The sequence below is a fragment of the Scyliorhinus torazame genome, chromosome 8 (genome assembly GCF_047496885.1).
Source record: "Scyliorhinus torazame isolate Kashiwa2021f chromosome 8, sScyTor2.1, whole genome shotgun sequence".
In the NCBI taxonomy this organism is placed as follows: domain Eukaryota; kingdom Metazoa; phylum Chordata; class Chondrichthyes; order Carcharhiniformes; family Scyliorhinidae; genus Scyliorhinus; species Scyliorhinus torazame.
In genome coordinates, this window is record NC_092714.1 from 56,542,045 (window position 1) to 56,554,564 (window position 12,520).

The following is a 12,520-nucleotide window of genomic DNA, read 5'->3' on the forward strand; positions in this document are numbered from 1 at the left end:
GCGGGGCATGGTCCGAGACAGTGATTGCTGAGTATTCTGTCCCTGCCATCTTTGAGATTAACGCCCTGTTCAAGACAAAGAAGTTTATGCAGGAATAAACCTTATGAACGTGGGAGAAAAAAAAGAGAACTCCTTTGCTCTCGGCCGCGCGAACCTCCAGGGATCCACCCCCTCCCCCCCCATCTGCTCCATAAAACCCTTCAGTTCCTTAACCATTGCCGGTCGCTTCCCTGTCCTGGACTTCGACCGGTCCAGCTCGGGGTCAATGACTGCGTTAAAGTCTCCTCCCATGAAATGAAAATGGCTGATCGTCACAAGTAGGCTTCAAATGAAGTTATTGTGAAAAGCCCCTAGTCGCCACATTCCAGCACCTGTTAAGGGAGGCTGGTACGGGAATTAAACCGTGCTGCTGGCCTGCCTGGGTCTGCTTTCAAAGCCAGCGATTTAGCCCTGTGCTAAACAGCCCCTGTTGTGCTAAACAGCCCAGAACAGGTTGTGTGACTCTATGTCCGGGATTTTGCCTAGCATGCGTCTCATAAATTCCACATCACCCAATTCGGAGCGTAGACGCTCACCAACACCACCTGGACCCCCTCCCACTTTCCACTCATCATTATATACCTGCCCCCCTTATCTGCCACAATTCTCCCAGCCTCGAATGCCACACCCCCATGGACAAGCTCTCCGTATACACAGGATCTGCTCAGACGAGGAGGAGCGTAACAGACATCTACAGACGTTGAAAGATGCCCTCGTACGAACGGGATATGGCGCTCGACTCATCGATCGACAGTTCCAACGCGCCACAGCAAAAAAATCACACTGACCTCCTCAGAAGACAAACATGGGACACAACCGACAGAATACCCTTCGTCGTCCAGTACTTTCCCGGAGCGGAGAAACTACGTCATCTTCTTCACAGCCTTCAACATGTCATCAATGAAGATGAACATCTTGCCAAGGTCATCCCCACACCCCCACTACTTGCCTTCAAATAACCGCGCAACCTCAAACAAACCATTGTTTGCAGCAAACTACCCAGCCTTCAGAACAGTGACCACAACACCGCACAACCCTGCCATGGCAATCTCTGCAAGACGTGCCAGATCATCGACGTGCATATCACCATTAGACGTGAGAACACCACCCATCAGGTACAAGTACATACTTGTGCGACTCGGCCAACGTTGTCTACCTCATACGCTGCAGGAAAGGATGTCCCTATGCGTGGTACATTGGCGAGACCATTCAGACGCTGCGACAACGAATGAATGGACATCGCGCAACAATCACCAGGCAGGAATGTTCCCTTCCAGTCGGGGAACACTTCAGCAGTCAAGGGCATTCAGCCTCTGATATCCGGGTAAGCGTTCTCCAAGGTAGCCTTCAGGACGTGCGACAACGCAGAATCATCGAGCAGAAACTTATAGCAAAGTTCCGCACACACGAGTGCGGCCTCAACCGGGACCTGGGACTCATGTCGCATTACATTCATCCCCCACCATTTGGCCTGCGAAATCCTACCAACTGTCCTGGCTTGACACAATTCACACCTCTTTAACCTGGGTTACCCCATCTCTGGATCTATAAAGATTTAATCACCTGCTAATGCTCGTATTCCAAGCATTGTCTGGCATCTTTGAATCTGTCTATATATATATTTCTGGAACATACCTCTTCATTCACCTGAGGAAGGAGCAGTGCTCCGAAAGCTAGTGACATCGAAACAAACCTGTTGGACTTTAACCTGGTGTTGTAAGACTTCTTACTGATCTCACCCCAGTCCAACGCCGGCATCTCCACATCATTCCACGTGATCAGCCCCCCCCCCGCCGACTAGCCATTGCCCTTTTTTGGCCAACCTCGAGCCCGCGCCCTTCGCTTCCTCAAGCGCCCCCACAGGGAGCCACAGCCCCGGCCCTCAATTGGTATCCCGAAATTGATACCTCCTCTGTCAGCAAAGCAGCATCCCCTCCTCCCATCCGCCCCCACGACCCCAAAACCCCCGCCAAGCACCAGCTGAGCACTTGTTCACCCCCCCACTACGCTTCCGAGAGTCAGCTGACCCATGCTGACCCCGGAAGCTCCCGCCCCTGGCACCGATCAGACTGTCGCCTCATTGTCCGGACCCCTCTCCCCACATGAATAAACCAATTAAACTACCTCTCCAGCCCCAGTGAGTAAATAGTATTACGAAACGAAACATAAACAGAAGACACTAACATTGCCCCGTGAGGAGACACTTACTGAACCAAGGCTCCAACTTCCTGAAAAATCGCACTAAGTACAGGGCGCCCTCCCCCCTCCGTATCTCAACTTTGCCGAAAACACTGCACCCTCCAGCCACCACTACAGCCCTTACACGCACCCAACATTGTATACAATCCTATATTAGAAATGGTACCGTGTTACCCAGCCCCACTGCCGCATTCCACCAAAGCTTAACTGTCCTTTAATTCAAGTCCAGCTTTTCTTGTTTGATGAATGACCACGCCTCGCCCGGCGTCTCAAAATAGTGAAGCTGTTCCTTGTATGTGACTCATAGCCTCGCTGGGTGTAGCATCCCAAATTTCACCCCCTTGCTGAAGAGGGTCACCTTCACCCGGTTGAATCTAGCATGCCTCTTGGCCAGCTCTGCACCCAGGTCCTGGTAGATGCGTATCACGTTGTTCTCCCACCTGCTTTTCTGTTCTTTTTTTGCCCACTGCAAGACAAGTTGCACTGGGCAGCACGGTAGCATAGTGGTTAGAACAATTGCTTCACTGCTCCAGGGTCCCAGGTTCAATTCCCGGCTTGGGTCACTGTCTGTGCGGAGTCTGCACGTTCTCCCCGTGTGTGCGTGGGTTTCCTCCAGGTGCTCCGGTTTCCTCCCGCAGCCCAAAGATGTGCAGGTTAGGTGGATTGGCCATGCTAAATTGCCCTTAGTGTCCAAAATTGCCCTTAGTGTTGGGTGGGGTTATTGGGTTATGGGGATAGGGTGGGAGTGTGGGCTTGGGTAGAGTGCTCTTTCCAAGAGCCGGTGCAGACTCGATGGGCCGAATGGCCTCCTTCAGCACTGTAAATTCTATGAAGTTCCTTGTCTGAGGAGTGATGAAATCTCACCACCATGGCCCTCGGCGGTTCACTTGCCTTGTGCACCCCGTCCAGCTCCAGGGGTCGAGGGAATACCACCGTCCCTATCACATCTCCAGTATCTTGGACATAAATGCTCCCGCATCCGACCCCTCCACACCTTCGGGGAGGCCCACAATTCTCAAGTTCTGTCTCCGGGACCTGTTTTCTAGGTCCTCCAGCCTCTCCTGCCACTTCTTGTGGAGGTCATCCTGCGCCTCCACCTTAAGGGCCAATACGACCAACTCGTCCTCATGGTCGGATAGCTTTTTCTCCATCTCCTTAAGCGCTTTCCCTTGTGTCGCCTGAATTGCGATCATTTGGTCTATTGATGCCTTCATCGGGGCCAGCATGTCCTTTATAAGATCAGCAAAGCAGCCCCTAAGGAACTCCTGTTGCTCCTGTGACCACTGCGCCCATGCACCCTGGTCTGTACCGGCCGCCATGCCGTGCCTCAGAGCCCGCTCTGCACACTTCTGTCTGTTGGGACTTAAACGCTTCACCCGGCCACTCCTGGTCTAGCTATCCATACAACAGAGAGGGCATCCTTTTGGCAGTGTTCGCTTCACCAATCTGCCCCAAAATGTCCGTGAAAACCCCTGAAAAAAAGGTCCGAGAGTCCGTTCCAAACGGGAGCTGCCGAATGCGCAACCTACTCCTCCATGGCCGCCACCGGAAGTCTCGTCACCGCTTCTTCAATGGCTTTTGCGAGATCTTTTCGCAGTTGTTCCCTCTGCTGCTGGAATTCAGCTTTAAGAAAGGCCATCAAGTCAGTTTGAAGCCTTTGAGCTTGCCCTTCGCCCGCCTGCATGCTGGAAGAGGCTTTGCTGCAGCTCCAACCAAATCCCTCACTGTTTCTGCCAATCTGGTAATCAAGAGACATACCATTCCTGGGGGAAAATACTCCTCCAACATTCACCTACATCTTTTCATCAAAATTCCACCCCGTATTGATTAAAAAGAACTATTTTCTGTAACCTTGTGTGTGACCACTTACTCTGTGGTTCTCCTTTCTCTAACTTCCTTGTTACTTCCTCAAAGAACTCGAACAGATTTGTCAGACATGACCTTCCCGTGACAAATCCGTGCTGACTCAGTCCTATTTTACCATGCACTCCCAAGTACTCCGCGATCGCATCTTTTTTTTTCATTTGTAGTTTTTTTTATTCAATAAAATCCAAACAACATCTAGAGATTTCAGCTCCTCACTTCAGCTCTTTCACAGCCCGACCTGGAGGCAGGGACTGTTTCAGTTTTTCAGCCTTTTCTTTATCTGTGATGACAAACGTATATAGGTACCTGCTGCACCGCACTTTGAATTTTACATTGTCCTTGTTCTTCTTAATTTTCACAGATTTTGCATCCTTTCTTCTAGCTGTTAACAAAAAGTCTTTGATTTCTGCAATCATCCGAGGCATAGCTGCGAGGAGTCCAGCGGCTGGGGGAGACAAACTGCACTCTGAGGCTCAGCCGCTCAGCCAGAAAGAGAACAGGCCCGGCAACATCCGCGATCTCATCTTTAATAATGGATTCTAAAGAGACTTCCGGGTGCGGCGATGACCAGCTGAGTCGCACGTTTCGGCAGCTCCCTGTGAAAAGGACTTTTGGGCTCTTGATAGGAGCCCCAACGGCAATTTTAACGGCTGAAAACACCGTGCGGTAAACCAGAAGGGTGTTCCCCCTGGACACGGATGGAAAAAGGAGAGGAAAGTGGCCGGATTGCAGCGGATCCTTTGGAACAACGGCAAGGAAGGCAAGCAGAAACCAAGATGGCGTCGGAAGGTGGCAGTTTCATATGGGGCCCTGAACAACAAGAGTTTTTGAAACGCTGTGTGGAGGAGATAAAAAAGGAAATGAAGAAAGAGTTGTTGGCCCCGATACTACAGGCGATTGAAGGGCTGAAAGAGGAACAAAAGACCCAGGAGCAGGAGCTTCGGGTCGTGAAGGCGAAAGCAGCAGAGAATGAAAACGACATACAGGGCCTGGTGGTGAAGTCGGAGATACAGGAGGCACACCAGAAACGATCTGTGGAGAGGTTGGAGGCACTGGAAAATAACGCAAGGAGGAACAACTTGAGGATTCTTGGCCTTCCTGAAGGTGTGGCGGGGGCGGACGTCGGGGCATATGTGAGCACGATGCTGCACTCGTTAATGGGAGTGGAGGCCCCGACGGGTCCGTTGGAGGTGGAGGGAGCATACCGAGTTATGGTGCGAGGACCGAGAGCAGGAGAAGCTCCCAGAGCCATAGTGGTGAGATTTCTCCGTTTTAAGGATAGAGAAATGGTCCTTAGATGGGCGAAGAAAACTCGGTGTAGTAAATGGGAGAACGCGGTGATCCGCGTCTATCAAGATTGGAGTGCGGAGGTGGCGAGAAGGAGGGCGAGCTTTAATCGGGCCAAAGCGGTACTTCACAAAAAAAAGATAAAGTTTGGAATGCTGCAACCGGCAAGACTGTGGGTCACATATCAAGGGAGGCACCACTACTTTGAGACGGCGGATGAAGCGTGGACTTTTATTGTAGAAGAAAAATTGGAATGATTGGACTACGAAAATGAACGTTTGGACAAAGTGGTGGGACGAGTGGGGGGGGGGGGGGTGGGGCGAAGAGGGATTGTATGATTAATCCTGCGGTATGGTAACTTTTCTTTCTCCCACAGGTGGTGATGGGGGGAGGTGGGGAGGGAGAGGAGATGGGGCGTTGGCCATGGGAGGCGGGGCCAAGGGAGAGGCGCGGGCTTGGTTCCCGCGCTATGATAATTATGGCGGGAATAGAGAAGCAGGAAGGAGGGGGCGCCGCACGGGGCGAGCCGTGATCACGGGGGGAAGCCGAGGTCAGCCAGAGTTTGCTGACTTCTGGGAGCAACATGGGGGGAGTAATTACGCTAGCGGGGGGTCTAGCGGGGGGGGGGGGAGGGGGGAATTACTGGGTTGCTGCTGCTGGGGAAAGGGGGGAGTGGGTGCGGGAAAGGATGGGCGGGGGGGCACCGTCTGGGAGAAATACAGCCGCGTGGGAACTGGGCGAGAAGCTGAAAAAAGATGATGGCTAACCGGCAAGGGGGGGGGGTGGGAAGCCCCCCAACTCGGCTGATCATGTGGAACGTGAGGGGGCTTAACGGGCCGATAAAGAGGGCACGAGTACTCGCACACCTTAAGAAACTTAAAGCAGATGTGGTCATGTTACAGGAAACGCACCTGAAACTGATAGATCAGGTTAGGTTGCGCAAAGGATGGGTAGGGCAGGTGTTCCATTCGGGGCTGGATGCGAAAAACAGGGGGGTGGCTATATTAGTGGGGAAGCGGGTAATGTTCGAGGCAAAGACTATAGTGGCGGATAACGGGGGCAGATACGTGATGGTGAGTGGCAAATTACAGGGAGAGATGGTGGTGTTGGTAAACGTGTATGCCCCGAATTGGGACGATGCCAATTTTATGAGGCGAATGCTAGGACGCATCCCAGACCGAGAGACCGGAAAGCTGATAATGGGGGGAGACTTTAACACGGTGTTGGAACCAAGGCTGGATAGGTCGAAGTCCAGGACTGGTAGGAGGCCGGCAGCAGCCAAGGTGCTTAAGGATTTTATGGAGCAGATGGGAGGGGTGGACCCGTGGAGATTCAGTAGACCTAGGAGTAAGGAGTTCTCGTTTTTCTCCTATGTCCATAAAGTCTATTCACGCATAGACTTTTTTGTGTTGGGTAGGGCATTGATCCCGAGGGTGAGGGGAACGGAATATACGGCTATAGCCATTTCGGATCATGCCCCACACTGGGTAGACTTGGAGATAGGGGAGGAAACAAGAGGGCGTCCACCCTGGAGAATGGATATGGGACTAATGGCGGATGAGGGGGTGTGCTTAAGGGTGAGGGGATGCATTGAAAAGTACTTGGAACTCAATGACAATGGGGAGGTTCAGGTGGGAGTGGTCTGGGAGGCGTTGAAGGCGGTGGTTAGGGGGGAGCTGATATCAATAAGGACACATAAAGGGAAGCAGGAGAGTAAGGAACGGGAGCGGTTGTTGCAAGAACTTTTGAGGGTGGACAGACAGTATGCGGAAGCACCGGAGGAGGGACTGTATAGGGAAAGGCAAAGGCTGCATGTGGAATTTGACTTGCTGACCACAGGCACTGCAGAGGCACAATGGAGGAAGGCGCAGGGTGTACAGTATGAATATGGAGAGAAGGCGAGCAGATTGCTGGCACACCAATTGAGGAAAAGGGGAGCAGCGAGGGAAATAGGGGGGGGTGAGAGACGAAGATGGAGAGACGGAGCGGGGAGCGGAGAGAGTGAATGAAGTGTTTAAGACATTTTATAAAAAATTGTATGAAGCTCAACCCCCGGATGGGAGGGAGAGAATGATGGAGTTTTTGGATCGGCTGGAAATTCCCAAGGTGGAAGAGCAGGAAAGGATGGGATTGGGAGCACAGATCACGGTAGAAGAAGTGGTGAAAGGAATTAGGAACATGCAGACGGGAAAGGCCCCGGGACCGGACGGATTCCCAGTTGAATTTTACAGAAAATATTTGGACTTGCTCGCCCCGCTACTGACGAGGACCTTCAACGAGGCAAAGGAAAGGGGACAACTGCCCCCGACTATGTCAGAAGCAACGATATCGCTTCTTTTAAAGAAGGAAAAGGATCCGCTACAATGCGGGTCCTACAGACCAATCTCCCTCCTCAATGTAGATGCCAAGGTCTTGGCCAAGGTAATGGCAATGAGAATAGAGGAATGTGTCCCGGGGGTGGTTCATGAGGACCAAACTGGGTTTGTGAAGGGGAGACAGCTGAACACGAACATACGGAGGTTGTTAGGGGTAATGATGATGGCCCCACCAGAGGGTGAAACGGAGATAGTAGTGGCGATGGATGCCGAGAAAGCATTTGATAGAGTGGAGTGGGATTATCTGTGGGAGGTGTTGAGGAGATTTGGGTTCGGAGAGGGGTATGTTAGATGGGTGCAGCTGTTGTATAGGGCCCCAGTGGCGAGTGTGGTCACGAATGGACGGGGATCGGCATATTTTCGGCTCCATAGAGGGACAAGGCAGGGATGTCCTCTGTCCCCATTACTGTTTGCACTGGCGATTGAGCCCCTGGCGATAGCGCTGAGAGGTTCCAAGGGATGGAGAGGAATACTTAGGGGAGGAGAAGAACACCGGGTATCTTTATATGCGGATGATCTGCTACTATATGTGGCGGATCCAGCGGAGGGGATGCCAGAAATAATGCGGATACTTGGGGAGTTTGGGGATTTTTCAGGGTATAAATTGAATATGGGAAAGAGTGAGCTGTTTGTGGTGCATCCAGGGGAGCAGAGTAGAGAAATAGAAGACCTACCGTTGAGGAAGGTAACAAGAGACTTTCGTTACCTGGGGATCCAGATAGCTAAGAATTGGGGCACATTGCACAGGCTAAATTTGACGCGGTTGGTGGAACAGATGGAGGAAGATTTCAAGAGATGGGACATGGTAGCATTGTCAATGGCAGGGAGGGTGCAGGCAGTTAAGATGGTGGTCCTCCCGAGATTCCTTTTTGTGTTTCAGTGTCTCCCGGTGGTGATCACGAAGGCTTTTTTCAAAAGGATAGAAAAGAGTATTATGGGTTTTGTTTGGGCCGGGAAGACTCCGAGAGTGAGGAAGGGATTCTTACAGCGTAGTAGGGATAGGGGGGGGCTGGCACTACCGAGCCTAAGTGAGTATTATTGGGCCGCTAATATTTCAATGGTGAGTAAGTGGATGGGAGAGGAGGAAGGAGCGGCGTGGAAGAGATTAGAGAGGGCGTCCTGTAGGGGGACCAGCCTGCAGGCTATGGTGACAGCCCCATTGCCGTTCTCACCAAGGAACTATACCACGAGTCCGGTGGTGGTAGCTACACTGAAGATTTGGGGACAGTGGAGACGACATAGGGGAAAGACCGGAGCACTGGGGGGGTCCCCGATAAGAAACAACCATAGGTTTGCCCCGGGGGGAATGGATGGGGGATATGGAATGTGGCAAAGAGCAGGTATAACGCAATTGAAAGATCTATTTGTGGATGGGAAGTTTGCGAGTCTGGGAGCGCTGACCGAGAAATATGGGTTGCCCCAAGGGAATGCATTCAGGTACATGCAATTGAGGGCTTTTGCGAGGCAGCAGGTGAGGGAATTCCCGCAGCTCCCGACACAAGAGGTGCAGGACAGAGTCATCTCAAAGAAATGGGTGGGGGACGGTAAGGTGTCGGATATCTATAGGGAAATGAGAGACGAAGGGGAGACTATGATGGACGAACTAAAAGGGAAATGGGAAGAAGAGCTAGGGGAGGAGATTGAGGAGGGGATGTGGGCAGATGCCCTAAACAGGGTAAACTCGTCGTCCTCGTGCGCCAGGCTAAGCCTGATTCAGTTTAAGGTATTACACAGGGCACATATGACTGGAACACGGCTCAGTAAATTTTTTGGGGTGGAGGATAGGTGTGCGAGGTGCTCGAGAAGCCCAGCGAATCATACCCATATGTTTTGGTCATGCCCGGCACTACAGGGGTTTTGGATGGGGGTGACAAAGGTGCTTTCGAAAGTAGTAGGAGTGCGGGTCGAACCAAGCTGGGGGTTGGCTATATTTGGGGTTGCACAAGAGCCGGGAGTGCAGGAGGCGAAAGAGGCCGATGTTTTGGCCTTTGCGTCCCTAGTAGCCCGGCGCAGAATATTGCTAATGTGGAAAGAAGCCAAGCCCCCGGGGGTGGAGACCTGGATAAATGATATGGCGGGGTTCATAAAGTTAGAGCGGATTAAGTTCGTCCTAAGGGGGTCGGCTCAAGGGTTTACTAGGCGGTGGCAACCGTTCGTCGAATATCTTGCGGAAAGATAGATAGGGGAGAACAAAGAAGGCAGCAGCAGCGGCCCAGGACTTGGGGGGGGGGGGGGGGGGGGGGGGGGGGGAGGGATGGGGGGGGTGTGGCCTGAGACAAGGCAGTTGCCAATTAGGGCTAGTTTTTATTTTTTGTTATTTAATATTTATTTATTTGTTGTTGTTTTTGTTTAAATTTAAAAAAGGTCATTATTATCTGTATTGTTACAATGTTGTGTAAAGGATGCACAATGTACTGTGTTGGTTGACCAAAAATTTTCAATAAAATATTATTTAAAAAAAAAAATAATGGATTCTAAAATCTTACCAATGACTGAAGTCAGGTTAACCGGCCTATAATTTCTCGTGTTCTCCCTCCCTCCCTTCTTAAACAGGGGTGTTATATTAGCCACTTTCCAGTCCCCTGGGATCCTTCCTGCCTCCACATTCCTGAAAGATCACCACCAATGCCTCCACAATCTCCTCAGCTATTTCTTTTAGAACCCTGGGGTGCAGTCCATCCGGTCCAGGTGACTTATCCACTTTCAGACCTTTCAGTTTCCCCAGAACCTTCTCCTTAGTAATGGTCACTGCACTCACCTCTGCCCCCTGGTTCTCCTGGAGCTCTGGCATCCCACTGATGTCTTCCACCGTGAAGACTGATGCAAAGTATCTATTCAGTTCGTCTGCCATTTGTTTGTTTCCTATTATTACTTCTCCAGCCACATTTTCCAGTGATCCAATGTCTATTTTTGCCTCTCTCTTACCTTTTATATATTGAAAAAACTCTTCCTATCTTCCTTTATATTACTAGCTAGCTTGCACTCATACTTCATCTTCTCCCCCCTTATTGCTTTTTATTTTGTCCTCTGCTCACTTTTAAAGGATTCCCAATCCTCTGGCTTCCCACTAATCCTCACCACTTTGTATGCTTTTTCTTTAGCTTTTATGGTGTCCTTGATTTCCCTTGTCAGCCATGGATGCCTTGTCCTCCCCTTAGCATGTTTCCTCCTCCTAGGGATGAATTTCTGTTGTGCCTCCCGAATAACCCCCAAAAACCCCCATTGCTGTTCCACTGTCTTCCCTGCTAGGCTCCTTTTCCAATCAACTCTGGCCAGCTCCTCCCTCATGTCTTTGTAGTTACCGTTATTTAATTGTAATACCGTTACATTTGATTGCATCTTCTCCCTCTCAAACTGCAGGGTAAATTCTATCCCTAAGGGTTCCTTCACCTTAAATTCCCTAATCAAGTCTGCCTCATTGCACATCACCAAATCCAGAATTGCCTGTTCCCTGGTAGGCTCTGTCACAAGCTGCTCCAAAAAAATCATCTGTTGGACATTCCACAAATTCCTTTTCTTGGGATCCACTACCAACCTGATTTTTCCAGTCCACCTGCATATTGAAGTGCCCCATGATTATTGCAATATTGCCTTTTTTACATGCCTTTTCTATCTCCTGATTTATTTTCTGCTCTACATCCTGACTACTGCTAGGGAGCCTGTACATAACTCCCATCAGGGTCTTTTTACCTTTGTGATTTCTCAACTCTACCCAGTGATTCTATGCCTTCTGATCCTTCTGATGTTCTGTTTAATGGGAACTAGTGTGTTAAGGTTAAGAAACTGTATGTAATCTGTTATTGCTAGGGTTGAAGTTTAACGATTTAAACAGTGTTTTCTTTAATTCTGTTTTCATAAAGTTTGTTTATAAAATAACTAAGCCCTTATTCTTATATTATCACTCCTGGAACAAAGCGATCTTTCCGCAACGTCTTAAAACATTAAAAAGTTGTGGCTCTGATTCAGCCTCTTAGTCGCTTTTGAGAGCTGACCAGGCATCCCTTGCAAATGGCTATCATCTCATATTCATTTATTTCTATTTCTGCTGGCCATCTTGTTATAAATGCTACAAACATTCAGATAAACAGTCTTGATTTTTGTCTTTGTACGTCCAATGTGATTATGGCCTAAACTCCATTTTACCACCCAGTCCCCATGTCCCTTGATCTCCAAGAGACCAAGAATCTCTCTACCTCAGCCTTAAATATATTCAATTGGGAAAACACAAAACATGTATGAGGGGGGTGATGTGTCTTTAGTTCAACCTTTTATTTATCTTGCAGCTGATAAAATTCATAGTGATGAGGACATAGAAGGAATGAAGGGACTGAAAGTGAGTAGGTGAAGTGGCTGCCTCTCCTAAGCAAAGGGCTAGAAACAATGATTTTCTATTATTCCATTTAACTTATACCTGGGTACAATACTGTAACAAAGAATCATATAACAGTAATAGCGCAGGAGGAGGCCAGTCAGCCTATCATGTCCCTGCTAGCTCTCTGGAACACAACTCAGCTGGTCCCAGTCGCTGGTCCTTTCCAATTGGTTCTGCAAAAGTTTTCTCTTCTTTAATTATCGAATTTCCTCAATATGCCTATCTCTGATGTATCCCTATAGTAACAAACTACCCAAAACAGAATCCGAGGGGCCCACACCAGAAAAAGCGTGCATATTATGGTCTCTATTTTGGAGTTGAATTGACATCTGTGGCACCCAAAATACTTTTTAAAAATAAATTTAGAGTACGCAATTCATTT

The 12,520-nt window shown here is 49.8% G+C and overlaps 1 protein-coding gene and 1 pseudogene across 1 annotated transcript in view; both read right to left on the reverse strand.

Moving 5' to 3' along the window:
- The window catches only part of LOC140427856 (suppressor of tumorigenicity 14 protein homolog), a 318,812-nt gene that overhangs the window by 243,521 nt on the left and 62,771 nt on the right, over nt 1-12,520 (reverse strand). The gene's annotated exons all lie outside the window — the stretch shown is intronic.
- Nucleotides 4,251-4,616, reverse strand: LOC140427858 (large ribosomal subunit protein eL38 pseudogene; annotated as a pseudogene).